The sequence below is a fragment of the Ixodes scapularis genome, unplaced genomic scaffold (genome assembly GCF_016920785.2).
Source record: "Ixodes scapularis isolate PalLabHiFi unplaced genomic scaffold, ASM1692078v2 PGA_scaffold1__304_contigs__length_218370807, whole genome shotgun sequence".
In the NCBI taxonomy this organism is placed as follows: Eukaryota; Metazoa; Arthropoda; class Arachnida; order Ixodida; family Ixodidae; genus Ixodes; species Ixodes scapularis.
The window spans coordinates 207164281-207176814 of NW_024609846.1; positions in this window are offsets into that span (position 1 = coordinate 207164281).

Sequence of the window (12534 nt, forward strand, 5' to 3'; positions counted from 1 at the left end):
TAGTGGTTGTCGCTTCTTTTATGGTGATGTTGCGGTGTCGCCTCAGTCGCCGTCCGTGGTTCGTGTAGTCGATTTTGCTCCAGGGGGGAGGTGCACACGGGTTGCTGAGTCGCCAATCTTCGGTTCCAACAGGGGATGACGCGGCGAAGATGGTCAGGATCGGTGAACGGCGCTATAACAGAACGCAACAAGAACTGTGAATACTTCAGAAGAACGGTCGCAAATCCCGCTGTGGTAGTGGTTGTCGCTTCTTTTATGGTGATGTTGCGGTGTCGCCTCAGTCGCCGTCCGTGGTTCGTGTAGTCGATTTGGCTCCAGGGAGGAGGCGCACACGGGTTGCTGAGTCGCCAATCTTCGGTTCCAACAGGGGATGACGCGGCGAAGATGGTCAGGATCGGTGAACGGCGCTATAACAGAACGCAACAAGAACTGTGAATACTTCAGAAGAACGGTCGCAAATCCCGCTGTGGTAGTGGTTGTCGCTTCTTTTATGGTGATGTTGCGGTGTCGCCTCAGTCGCCGTCCGTGGTTCGTGTAGTCGATTTGGCTCCAGGGAGGAGGCGCACACGGGTTGCTGAGTCGCCAATCTTCGGTTCCAACAGGGGATGACGCGGTGAAGATGGTCAGGATCGGTGAACGGCGCTATAACAGAACGCAACAAGAACTGTGAATACTTCAGAAGAACGGTCGCAAATCCCGCTATGGTAGTGGTTGTCGCTTCTTTTATGGTGATGTTGCGGTGTCGCCTCAGTCGCCGTCCGTGGTTCGTGTAGTCGATTTTGCTCCAGGGGGGAGGCGCACACGGGTTGCTGAGTCGCCAATCTTCGGTTCCAACAGGAGATGACGCGGCGAAGATGGTCAGGATCGGTGAACGGCGCTATAACAGAACGCAACAAGAACTGTGAATACTTCAGAAGAACGGTCGCAAATCCCGCTGTGGTAGTGGTTGTCGCTTCTTTTATGGTGATGTTGCGGTGTCGCCTCAGTCGCCGTCCGTGGTTCGTGTAGTCGATTTGGCTCCAGGGAGGAGGCGCACACGGGTTGCTGAGTCGCCAATCTTCGGTTCCAACAGGGGATGACGCGGTGAAGATGGTCAGGATCGGTGAACGGCGCTATAACAGAACGCAACAAGAACTGTGAATACTTCAGAAGAACGGTCGCAAATCCCGCTATGGTAGTGGTTGTCGCTTCTTTTATGGTGATGTTGCGGTGTCGCCTCAGTCGCCGTCCGTGGTTCGTGTAGTCGATTTTGCTCCAGGGGGGAGGCGCACACGGGTTGCTGAGTCGCCAATCTTCGGTTCCAACAGGGGATGACGCGGCGAAGATGGTCAGGATCGGTGAACGGCGCTATAACAGAACGCAACAAGAACTGTGAATACTTCAGAAGAACGGTCGCAAATCCCGCTGTGGTAGTGGTTGTCGCTTCTTTTATGGTGATGTTGCGGTGTCGCCTCAGTCGCCGTCCGTGGTTCGTGTAGTCGATTTGGCTCCAGGGAGGAGGTGCACACGGGTTGCTGAGTCGCCAATCTTCGGTTCCAACAGGGGATGACGCGGTGAAGATGGTCAGGATCGGTGAACGGCGCTATAACAGAACGCAACAAGAACTGTGAATACTTCAGAAGAACGGTCGCAAATCCCGCTATGGTAGTGGTTGTCGCTTCTTTTATGGTGATGTTGCGGTGTCGCCTCAGTCGCCGTCCGTGGTTCGTGTAGTCGATTTTGCTCCAGGGGGGAGGCGCACACGGGTTGCTGAGTCGCCAATCTTCGGTTCCAACAGGGGATGACGCGGCGAAGATGGTCAGGATCGGTGAACGGCGCTATAACAGAACGCAACAAGAACTGTGAATACTTCAGAAGAACGGTCGCAAATCCCGCTGTGGTAGTGGTTGTCGCTTCTTTTATGGTGATGTTGCGGTGTCGCCTCAGTCGCCGTCCGTGGTTCGTGTAGTCGATTTTGCTCCAGGGGGGAGGTGCACACGGGTTGCTGAGTCGCCAATCTTCGGTTCCAACAGGGGATGACGCGGTGAAGATGGTCAGGATCGGTGAACGGCGCCATAACAGAACGCAACAAGAACTGTGAATACTTCAGAAGAACGGTCGCAAATCCCGCTATGGTAGTGGTTGTCGCTTCTTTTATGGTGATGTTGCGGTGTCGCCTCAGTCGCCGTCCGTGGTTCGTGTAGTCGATTTTGCTCCAGGGGGGAGGCGCACACGGGTTGCTGAGTCGCCAATCTTCGGTTCCAACAGGAGATGACGCGGCGAAGACGGTCAGGATCGGTGAACGGCGCTATAACAGAACGCAACAAGAACTGTGAATACTTCAGAAGAACGGTCGCAAATCCCGCTGTGGTAGTGGTTGTCGCTTCTTTTATGGTGATGTTGCGGTGTCGCCTCAGTCGCCGTCCGTGGTTCGTGTAGTCGATTTGGCTCCAGGGAGGAGGCGCACACGGGTTGCTGAGTCGCCAATCTTCGGTTCCAACAGGGGATGTCGCGGTGAAGATGGTCAGGATCGGTGAACGGCGCTATAACAGAACGCAACAAGAACTGTGAATACTTCAGAAGAACGGTCGCAAATCCCGCTATGGTAGTGGTTGTCGCTTCTTTTATGGTGATGTTGCGGTGTCGCCTCAGTCGCCGTCCGTGGTTCGTGTAGTCGATTTTGCTCCAGGGGGGAGGCGCACACGGGTTGCTGAGTCGCCAATCTTCGGTTCCAACAGGGGATGTCGCGGTGAAGATGGTCAGGATCGGTGAACGGCGCTATAACAGAACGCAACAAGAACTGTGAATACTTCAGAAGAACGGTCGCAAATCCCGCTGTGGTAGTGGTTGTCGCTTCTTTTATGGTGATGTTGCGGTGTCGCCTCAGTCGCCGTCCGTGGTTCGTGTAGTCGATTTTGCTCCAGGGGGGAGGCGCACACGGGTTGCTGAGTCGCCAATCTTCGGTTCCAACAGGGGATGACGCGGCGAAGATGGTCAGGATCGGTGAACGGCGCTATAACAGAACGCAACAAGAACTGTGAATACTTCAGAAGAACGGTCGCAAATCCCGCTGTGGTAGTGGTTGTCGCTTCTTTTATGGTGATGTTGCGGTGTCGCCTCAGTCGCCGTCCGTGGTTCGTGTAGTCGATTTGGCTCCAGGGAGGAGGCGCACACGGATTGCTGAGTCGCCAATCTTCGGTTCCAACAGGGGATGACGCGGTGAAGATGGTCAGGATCGGTGAACGGCGCTATAACAGAACGCAACAAGAACTGTGAATACTTCAGAAGAACGGTCGCAAATCCCGCTGTGGTAGTGGTTGTCGCTTCTTTTATGGTGATGTTGCGGTGTCGCCTTAGTCGCCGTCCGTGGTTCGTGTAGTCGATTTTGCTCCAGGGGGAGGTGCACACGGGTTGCTGAGTCGCCAATCTTCGGTTCCAACAGGGGATGACGCGGCGAAGATGGTCAGGATCGGTGAACGGCGCTATAACAGAACGCAACAAGAACTGTGAATGCTTCAGAAGAACGGTCGCAAATCCCGCTGTGGTAGTGGTTGTCGCTTCTTTTATGGTGATGTTGCGGTGTCGCCTCAGTCGCCGTCCGTGGTTCGTGTAGTCGATTTGGCTCCAGGGAGGAGGTGCACACGGGTTGCTGAGTCGCCAATCTTCGGTTCCAACAGGGGATGACGCGGTGAAGATGGTCAGGATCGGTGAACGGCGCTATAACAGAACGCAACAAGAACTGTGAATACTTCAGAAGAACGGTCGCAAATCCCGCTATGGTAGTGGTTGTCGCTTCTTTTATGGTGATGTTGCGGTGTCGCCTCAGTCGCCGTCCGTGGTTCGTGTAGTCGATTTTGCTCCAGGGGGGAGGCGCACACGGGTTGCTGAGTCGCCAATCTTCGGTTCCAACAGGGGATGACGCGGCGAAGATGGTCAGGATCGGTGAACGGCGCTATAACAGAACGCAACAAGAACTGTGAATACTTGAGAAGAACGGTTGCAAATCCCGCTGTGGTAGTGGTTGTCGCTTCTTTTATGGTGATGTTGCGGTGTCGCCTCAGTCGCCGTCCGTGGTTCGTGTAGTCGATTTTGCTCCAGGGGGGAGGCGCACACGGGTTGCTGAGTCGCCAATCTTCGGTTCCAACAGGGGATGACGCGGCGAAGATGGTCAGGATCGGTGAACGGCGCTATAACAGAACGCAACAAGAACTGTGAATACTTCAGAAGAACGGTCGCAAATCCCGCTATGGTAGTGGTTGTCGCTTCTTTTATGGTGATGTTGCGGTGTCGCCTCAGTCGCCGTCCGTGGTTCGTGTAGTCGATTTGGCTCCAGGGAGGAGGCGCACACGGGTTGCTGAGTCGCCAATCTTCGGTTCCAACAGGGGATGACGCGGTGAAGATGGTCAGGATCGGTGAACGGCGCTATAACAGAACGCAAAAAGAACTGTGAATACTTCAAAAGAACGGTCGCAAATCCCGCTGTGGTAGTGGTTGTCGCTTCTTTTATGGTGATGTTGCGGTGTCGCCTCAGTCGCCGTCCGTGGTTCGTGTAGTCGATTTGGCTCCAGGGAGGAGGCGCACACGGGTTGCTGAGTCGCCAATCTTCGGTTCCAACAGGGGATGACGCGGTGAAGATGGTCAGGATCGGTGAACGGCGCTATAACAGAACGCAACAAGAACTGTGAATACTTCAGAAGAACGGTCGCAAATCCCGCTATGGTAGTGGTTGTCGCTTCTTTTATGGTGATGTTGCGGTGTCGCCTCAGTCGCCGTCCGTGGTTCGTGTAGTCGATTTTGCTCCAGGGGGGAGGCGCACACGGGTTGCTGAGTCGCCAATCTTCGGTTCCAACAGGGGATGACGCGGCGAAGATGGTCAGGATCGGTGAACGGCGCTATAACAGAACGCAACAAGAACTGTGAATACTTCAGAAGAACGGTCGCAAATCCCGCTGTGGTAGTGGTTGTCGCTTCTTTTATGGTGATGTTGCGGTGTCGCCTCAGTCGCCGTCCGTGGTTCGTGTAGTCGATTTTGCTCCAGGGGGGAGGTGCACACGGGTTGCTGAGTCGCCAATCTTCGGTTCCAACAGGGGATGACGCGGTGAAGATGGTCAGGATCGGTGAACGGCGCTATAACAGAACGCAACAAGAACTGTGAATACTTCAGAAGAACGGTCGCAAATCCCGCTATGGTAGTGGTTGTCGCTTCTTTTATGGTGATGTTGCGGTGTCGCCTCAGTCGCCGTCCTTGGTTCGTGTAGTCGATTTTGCTCCAGGGGGGAGGTGCACACGGGTTGCTGAGTCGCCAATCTTCGGTTCCAACAGGGGATGACGCAGTGAAGATGGTCAGGATCGGTGAACGGCGCTATAACAGAACGCAACAAGAACTGTGAATACTTCAGAAGAACGGTCGCAAATCCCGCTGTGGTAGTGGTTGTCGCTTCTTTTATGGTGATGTTGCGGTGTCGCCTCAGTCGCCGTCCGTGGTTCGTGTAGTCGATTTGGCTCCAGGGAGGGGGCGCACACGGGTTGCTGAGTCGCCAATCTTCGTTTCCAACAGGGGATGACGCGGTGAAGATGGTCAGGATCGGTGAACGGCGCTATAACAGAACGCAACAAGAACTGTGAATACTTCAGAAGAACGGTCGCAAATCCCGCTGTGGTAGTGGTTGTCGCTTCTTTTATGGTGATGTTGCGGTGTCGCCTCAGTCGCCGTCCGTGGTTCGTGTAGTCGATTTTGCTCCAGGGGGGAGGCGCACACGGGTTGCTGAGTCGCCAATCTTCGGTTCCAACAGGGGATGACGCGGCGAAGATGGTCAGGATCGGTGAACGGCGCTATAACAGAACGCAACAAGAACTGTGAATACTTCAGAAGAACGGTCGCAAATCCCGCTATGGTAGTGGTTGTCGCTTCTTTTATGGTGATGTTGCGGTGTCGCCTCAGTCGCCGTCCGTGGTTCGTGTAGTCGATTTGGCTCCAGGGAGGAGGCGCACACGGGTTGCTGAGTCGCCAATCTTCGGTTCCAACAGGGGATGACGCGGTGAAGATGGTCAGGATCGGTGAACGGCGCTATAACAGAACGCAACAAGAACTGTGAATACTTCAGAAGAACGGTCGCAAATCCCGCTGTGGTAGTGGTTGTCGCTTCTTTTATGGTGATGTTGCGGTGTCGCCTCAGTCGCCGTCCGTGGTTCGTGTAGTCGATTTGGCTCCAGGGAGGAGGCGCACACGGCTTGCTGAGTCGCCAATCTTCGATTCCAACAGGGGATGACGCGGTGAAGATGGTCAGGATCGGTGAACGGCGCTATAACAGAACGCAACAAGAACTGTGAATACTTCAGAAGAACGGTCGCAAATCCCGCTATGGTAGTGGTTGTCGCTTCTTTTATGGTGATGTTGCGGTGTCGCCTCAGTCGCCGTCCGTGGTTCGTGTAGTCGATTTTGCTCCAGGGGGGAGGCGCACACGGGTTGCTGAGTCGCCAATCTTCGGTTCCAACAGGGGATGAGGCGGCGAAGATGGTCAGGATCGGTGAACGGCGCTATAACAGAACGCAACAAGAACTGTGAATACTTCAGAAGAACGGTCGCAAATCCCGCTGTGGTAGTGGTTGTCGCTTCTTTTATGGTGATGTTGCGGTGTCGCCTCAGTCGCCGTCCGTGGTTCGTGTAGTCGATTTGGCTCCAGGGAGGAGGCGCACACGGGTTGCTGAGTCGCCAATCTTCGGTTCCAACAGGGGATGACGCGGTGAAGATGGTCAGGATCGGTGAACGGCGCTATAACAGAACGCAACAAGAACTGTGAATACTTCAGAAGAACGGTCGCAAATCCCGCTATGGTAGTGGTTGTCGCTTCTTTTATGGTGATGTTGCGGTGTCGCCTCAGTCGCCGTCCGTGGTTCGTGTAGTCGATTTTGCTCCAGGGGGGAGGTGCACACGGGTTGCTGAGTCGCCAATCTTCGGTTCCAACAGGGGATGACGCGGTGAAGATGGTCAGGATCGGTGAACGGCGCTATAACAGAACGCAACAAGAACTGTGAATACTTCAGAAGAACGGTCGCAAATCCCGCTGTGGTAGTGGTTGTCGCTTCTTTTATGGTGATGTTGCGGTGTCGCCTCAGTCGCCGTCCGTGGTTCGTGTAGTCGATTTGGCTCCAGGGAGGAGGCGCACACGGGTTGCTGAGTCGCCAATCTTCGGTTCCAACAGGGGATGACGCGGTGAAGATGGTCAGGATCGGTGAACGGCGCTATAACAGAACGCAACAAGAACTGTGAATACTTCAGAAGAACGGTCGCAAATCCCGCTATGGTAGTGGTTGTCGCTTCTTTTATGGTGATGTTGCGGTGTCGCCTCAGTCGCCGTCCGTGGTTCGTGTAGTCGATTTTGCTCCAGGGGGGAGGCGCACACGGGTTGCTGAGTCGCCAATCTTCGGTTCCAACAGGAGATGACGCGGCGAAGATGGTCAGGATCGGTGAACGGCGCTATAACAGAACGCAACAAGAACTGTGAATACTTCAGAAGAACGGTCGCAAATCCCGCTGTGGTAGTGGTTGTCGCTTCTTTTATGGTGATGTTGCGGTGTCGCCTCAGTCGCCGTCCGTGGTTCGTGTAGTCGATTTGGCTCCAGGGAGGAGGCGCACACGGGTTGCTGAGTCGCCAATCTTCGGTTCCAACAGGGGATGACGCGGTGAAGATGGTCAGGATCGGTGAACGGCGCCATAACAGAACGCAACAAGAACTGTGAATACTTCAGAAGAACGGTCGCAAATCCCGCTATGGTAGTGGTTGTCGCTTCTTTTATGGTGATGTTGCGGTGTCGCCTCAGTCGCCGTCCGTGGTTCGTGTAGTCGATTTTGCTCCAGGGGGGAGGCGCACACGGGTTGCTGAGTCGCCAATCTTCGGTTCCAACAGGGGATGACGCGGCGAAGATGGTCAGGATCGGTGAACGGCGCTATAACAGAACGCAACAAGAACTGTGAATACTTCAGAAGAACGGTCGCAAATCCCGCTGTGGTAGTGGTTGTCGCTTCTTTTATGGTGATGTTGCGGTGTCGCCTCAGTCGCCGTCCGTGGTTCGTGTAGTCGATTTGGCTCCAGGGAGGAGGTGCACACGGGTTGCTGAGTCGCCAATCTTCGGTTCCAACAGGGGATGACGCGGTGAAGATGGTCAGGATCGGTGAACGGCGCTATAACAGAACGCAACAAGAACTGTGAATACTTCAGAAGAACGGTCGCAAATCCCGCTATGGTAGTGGTTGTCGCTTCTTTTATGGTGATGTTGCGGTGTCGCCTCAGTCGCCGTCCGTGGTTCGTGTAGTCGATTTTGCTCCAGGGGGGAGGCGCACACGGGTTGCTGAGTCGCCAATCTTCGGTTCCAACAGGGGATGACGCGGCGAAGATGGTCAGGATCGGTGAACGGCGCTATAACAGAACGCAACAAGAACTGTGAATACTTCAGAAGAACGGTCGCAAATCCCGCTGTGGTAGTGGTTGTCGCTTCTTTTATGGTGATGTTGCGGTGTCGCCTCAGTCGCCGTCCGTGGTTCGTGTAGTCGATTTTGCTCCAGGGGGGAGGTGCACACGGGTTGCTGAGTCGCCAATCTTCGGTTCCAACAGGGGATGACGCGGTGAAGATGGTCAGGATCGGTGAACGGCGCCATAACAGAACGCAACAAGAACTGTGAATACTTCAGAAGAACGGTCGCAAATCCCGCTATGGTAGTGGTTGTCGCTTCTTTTATGGTGATGTTGCGGTGTCGCCTCAGTCGCCGTCCGTGGTTCGTGTAGTCGATTTTGCTCCAGGGGGGAGGCGCACACGGGTTGCTGAGTCGCCAATCTTCGGTTCCAACAGGAGATGACGCGGCGAAGATGGTCAGGATCGGTGAACGGCGCTATAACAGAACGCAACAAGAACTGTGAATACTTCAGAAGAACGGTCGCAAATCCCGCTGTGGTAGTGGTTGTCGCTTCTTTTATGGTGATGTTGCGGTGTCGCCTCAGTCGCCGTCCGTGGTTCGTGTAGTCGATTTGGCTCCAGGGAGGAGGCGCACACGGGTTGCTGAGTCGCCAATCTTCGGTTCCAACAGGGGATGTCGCGGTGAAGATGGTCAGGATCGGTGAACGGCGCTATAACAGAACGCAACAAGAACTGTGAATACTTCAGAAGAACGGTCGCAAATCCCGCTATGGTAGTGGTTGTCGCTTCTTTTATGGTGATGTTGCGGTGTCGCCTCAGTCGCCGTCCGTGGTTCGTGTAGTCGATTTTGCTCCAGGGGGGAGGCGCACACGGGTTGCTGAGTCGCCAATCTTCGGTTCCAACAGGGGATGTCGCGGTGAAGATGGTCAGGATCGGTGAACGGCGCTATAACAGAACGCAACAAGAACTGTGAATACTTCAGAAGAACGGTCGCAAATCCCGCTGTGGTAGTGGTTGTCGCTTCTTTTATGGTGATGTTGCGGTGTCGCCTCAGTCGCCGTCCGTGGTTCGTGTAGTCGATTTTGCTCCAGGGGGGAGGCGCACACGGGTTGCTGAGTCGCCAATCTTCGGTTCCAACAGGGGATGACGCGGCGAAGATGGTCAGGATCGGTGAACGGCGCTATAACAGAACGCAACAAGAACTGTGAATACTTCAGAAGAACGGTCGCAAATCCCGCTGTGGTAGTGGTTGTCGCTTCTTTTATGGTGATGTTGCGGTGTCGCCTCAGTCGCCGTCCGTGGTTCGTGTAGTCGATTTGGCTCCAGGGAGGAGGCGCACACGGATTGCTGAGTCGCCAATCTTCGGTTCCAACAGGGGATGACGCGGTGAAGATGGTCAGGATCGGTGAACGGCGCTATAACAGAACGCAACAAGAACTGTGAATACTTCAGAAGAACGGTCGCAAATCCCGCTGTGGTAGTGGTTGTCGCTTCTTTTATGGTGATGTTGCGGTGTCGCCTTAGTCGCCGTCCGTGGTTCGTGTAGTCGATTTTGCTCCAGGGGGAGGTGCACACGGGTTGCTGAGTCGCCAATCTTCGGTTCCAACAGGGGATGACGCGGCGAAGATGGTCAGGATCGGTGAACGGCGCTATAACAGAACGCAACAAGAACTGTGAATGCTTCAGAAGAACGGTCGCAAATCCCGCTGTGGTAGTGGTTGTCGCTTCTTTTATGGTGATGTTGCGGTGTCGCCTCAGTCGCCGTCCGTGGTTCGTGTAGTCGATTTGGCTCCAGGGAGGAGGTGCACACGGGTTGCTGAGTCGCCAATCTTCGGTTCCAACAGGGGATGACGCGGTGAAGATGGTCAGGATCGGTGAACGGCGCTATAACAGAACGCAACAAGAACTGTGAATACTTCAGAAGAACGGTCGCAAATCCCGCTATGGTAGTGGTTGTCGCTTCTTTTATGGTGATGTTGCGGTGTCGCCTCAGTCGCCGTCCGTGGTTCGTGTAGTCGATTTTGCTCCAGGGGGGAGGCGCACACGGGTTGCTGAGTCGCCAATCTTCGGTTCCAACAGGGGATGACGCGGCGAAGATGGTCAGGATCGGTGAACGGCGCTATAACAGAACGCAACAAGAACTGTGAATACTTGAGAAGAACGGTTGCAAATCCCGCTGTGGTAGTGGTTGTCGCTTCTTTTATGGTGATGTTGCGGTGTCGCCTCAGTCGCCGTCCGTGGTTCGTGTAGTCGATTTTGCTCCAGGGGGGAGGCGCACACGGGTTGCTGAGTCGCCAATCTTCGGTTCCAACAGGGGATGACGCGGCGAAGATGGTCAGGATCGGTGAACGGCGCTATAACAGAACGCAACAAGAACTGTGAATACTTCAGAAGAACGGTCGCAAATCCCGCTATGGTAGTGGTTGTCGCTTCTTTTATGGTGATGTTGCGGTGTCGCCTCAGTCGCCGTCCGTGGTTCGTGTAGTCGATTTGGCTCCAGGGAGGAGGCGCACACGGGTTGCTGAGTCGCCAATCTTCGGTTCCAACAGGGGATGACGCGGTGAAGATGGTCAGGATCGGTGAACGGCGCTATAACAGAACGCAAAAAGAACTGTGAATACTTCAAAAGAACGGTCGCAAATCCCGCTGTGGTAGTGGTTGTCGCTTCTTTTATGGTGATGTTGCGGTGTCGCCTCAGTCGCCGTCCGTGGTTCGTGTAGTCGATTTGGCTCCAGGGAGGAGGCGCACACGTTTTGCTGAGTCGCCAATCTTCGGTTCCAACAGGGGATGACGCGGTGAAGATGGTCAGGATCGGTGAACGGCGCTATAACAGAACGCAACAAGAACTGTGAATACTTCAGAAGAACGGTCGCAAATCCCGCTATGGTAGTGGTTGTCGCTTCTTTTATGGTGATGTTGCGGTGTCGCCTCAGTCGCCGTCCGTGGTTCGTGTAGTCGATTTTGCTCCAGGGGGGAGGCGCACACGGGTTGCTGAGTCGCCAATCTTCGGTTCCAACAGGGGATGACGCGGCGAAGATGGTCAGGATCGGTGAACGGCGCTATAACAGAACGCAACAAGAACTGTGAATACTTCAGAAGAACGGTCGCAAATCCCGCTGTGGTAGTGGTTGTCGCTTCTTTTATGGTGATGTTGCGGTGTCGCCTCAGTCGCCGTCCGTGGTTCGTGTAGTCGATTTTGCTCCAGGGGGGAGGTGCACACGGGTTGCTGAGTCGCCAATCTTCGGTTCCAACGGGGGGTGACGCGGTGAAGATGGTCAGGATCGGTGAACGGCGCTATAACAGAACGCAACAAGAACTGTGAATACTTCAGAAGAACGGTCGCAAATCCCGCTATGGTAGTGGTTGTCGCTTCTTTTATGGTGATGTTGCGGTGTCGCCTCAGTCGCCGTCCTTGGTTCGTGTAGTCGATTTTGCTCCAGGGGGGAGGTGCACACGGGTTGCTGAGTCGCCAATCTTCGGTTCCAACAGGGGATGACGCAGTGAAGATGGTCAGGATCGGTGAACGGCGCTATAACAGAACGCAACAAGAACTGTGAATACTTCAGAAGAACGGTCGCAAATCCCGCTGTGGTAGTGGTTGTCGCTTCTTTTATGGTGATGTTGCGGTGTCGCCTCAGTCGCCGTCCGTGGTTCGTGTAGTCGATTTGGCTCCAGGGAGGGGGCGCACACGGGTTGCTGAGTCGCCAATCTTCGTTTCCAACAGGGGATGACGCGGTGAAGATGGTCAGGATCGGTGAACGGCGCTATAACAGAACGCAACAAGAACTGTGAATACTTCAGAAGAACGGTCGCAAATCCCGCTGTGGTAGTGGTTGTCGCTTCTTTTATGGTGATGTTGCGGTGTCGCCTCAGTCGCCGTCCGTGGTTCGTGTAGTCGATTTTGCTCCAGGGGGGAGGCGCACACGGGTTGCTGAGTCGCCAATCTTCGGTTCCAACAGGGGATGACGCGGCGAAGATGGTCAGGATCGGTGAACGGCGCTATAACAGAACGCAACAAGAACTGTGAATACTTCAGAAGAACGGTCGCAAATCCCGCTATGGTAGTGGTTGTCGCTTCTTTTATGGTGATGTTGCGGTGTCGCCTCAGTCGCCGTCCGTGGTTCGTGTAGTCGATTTGGCTCC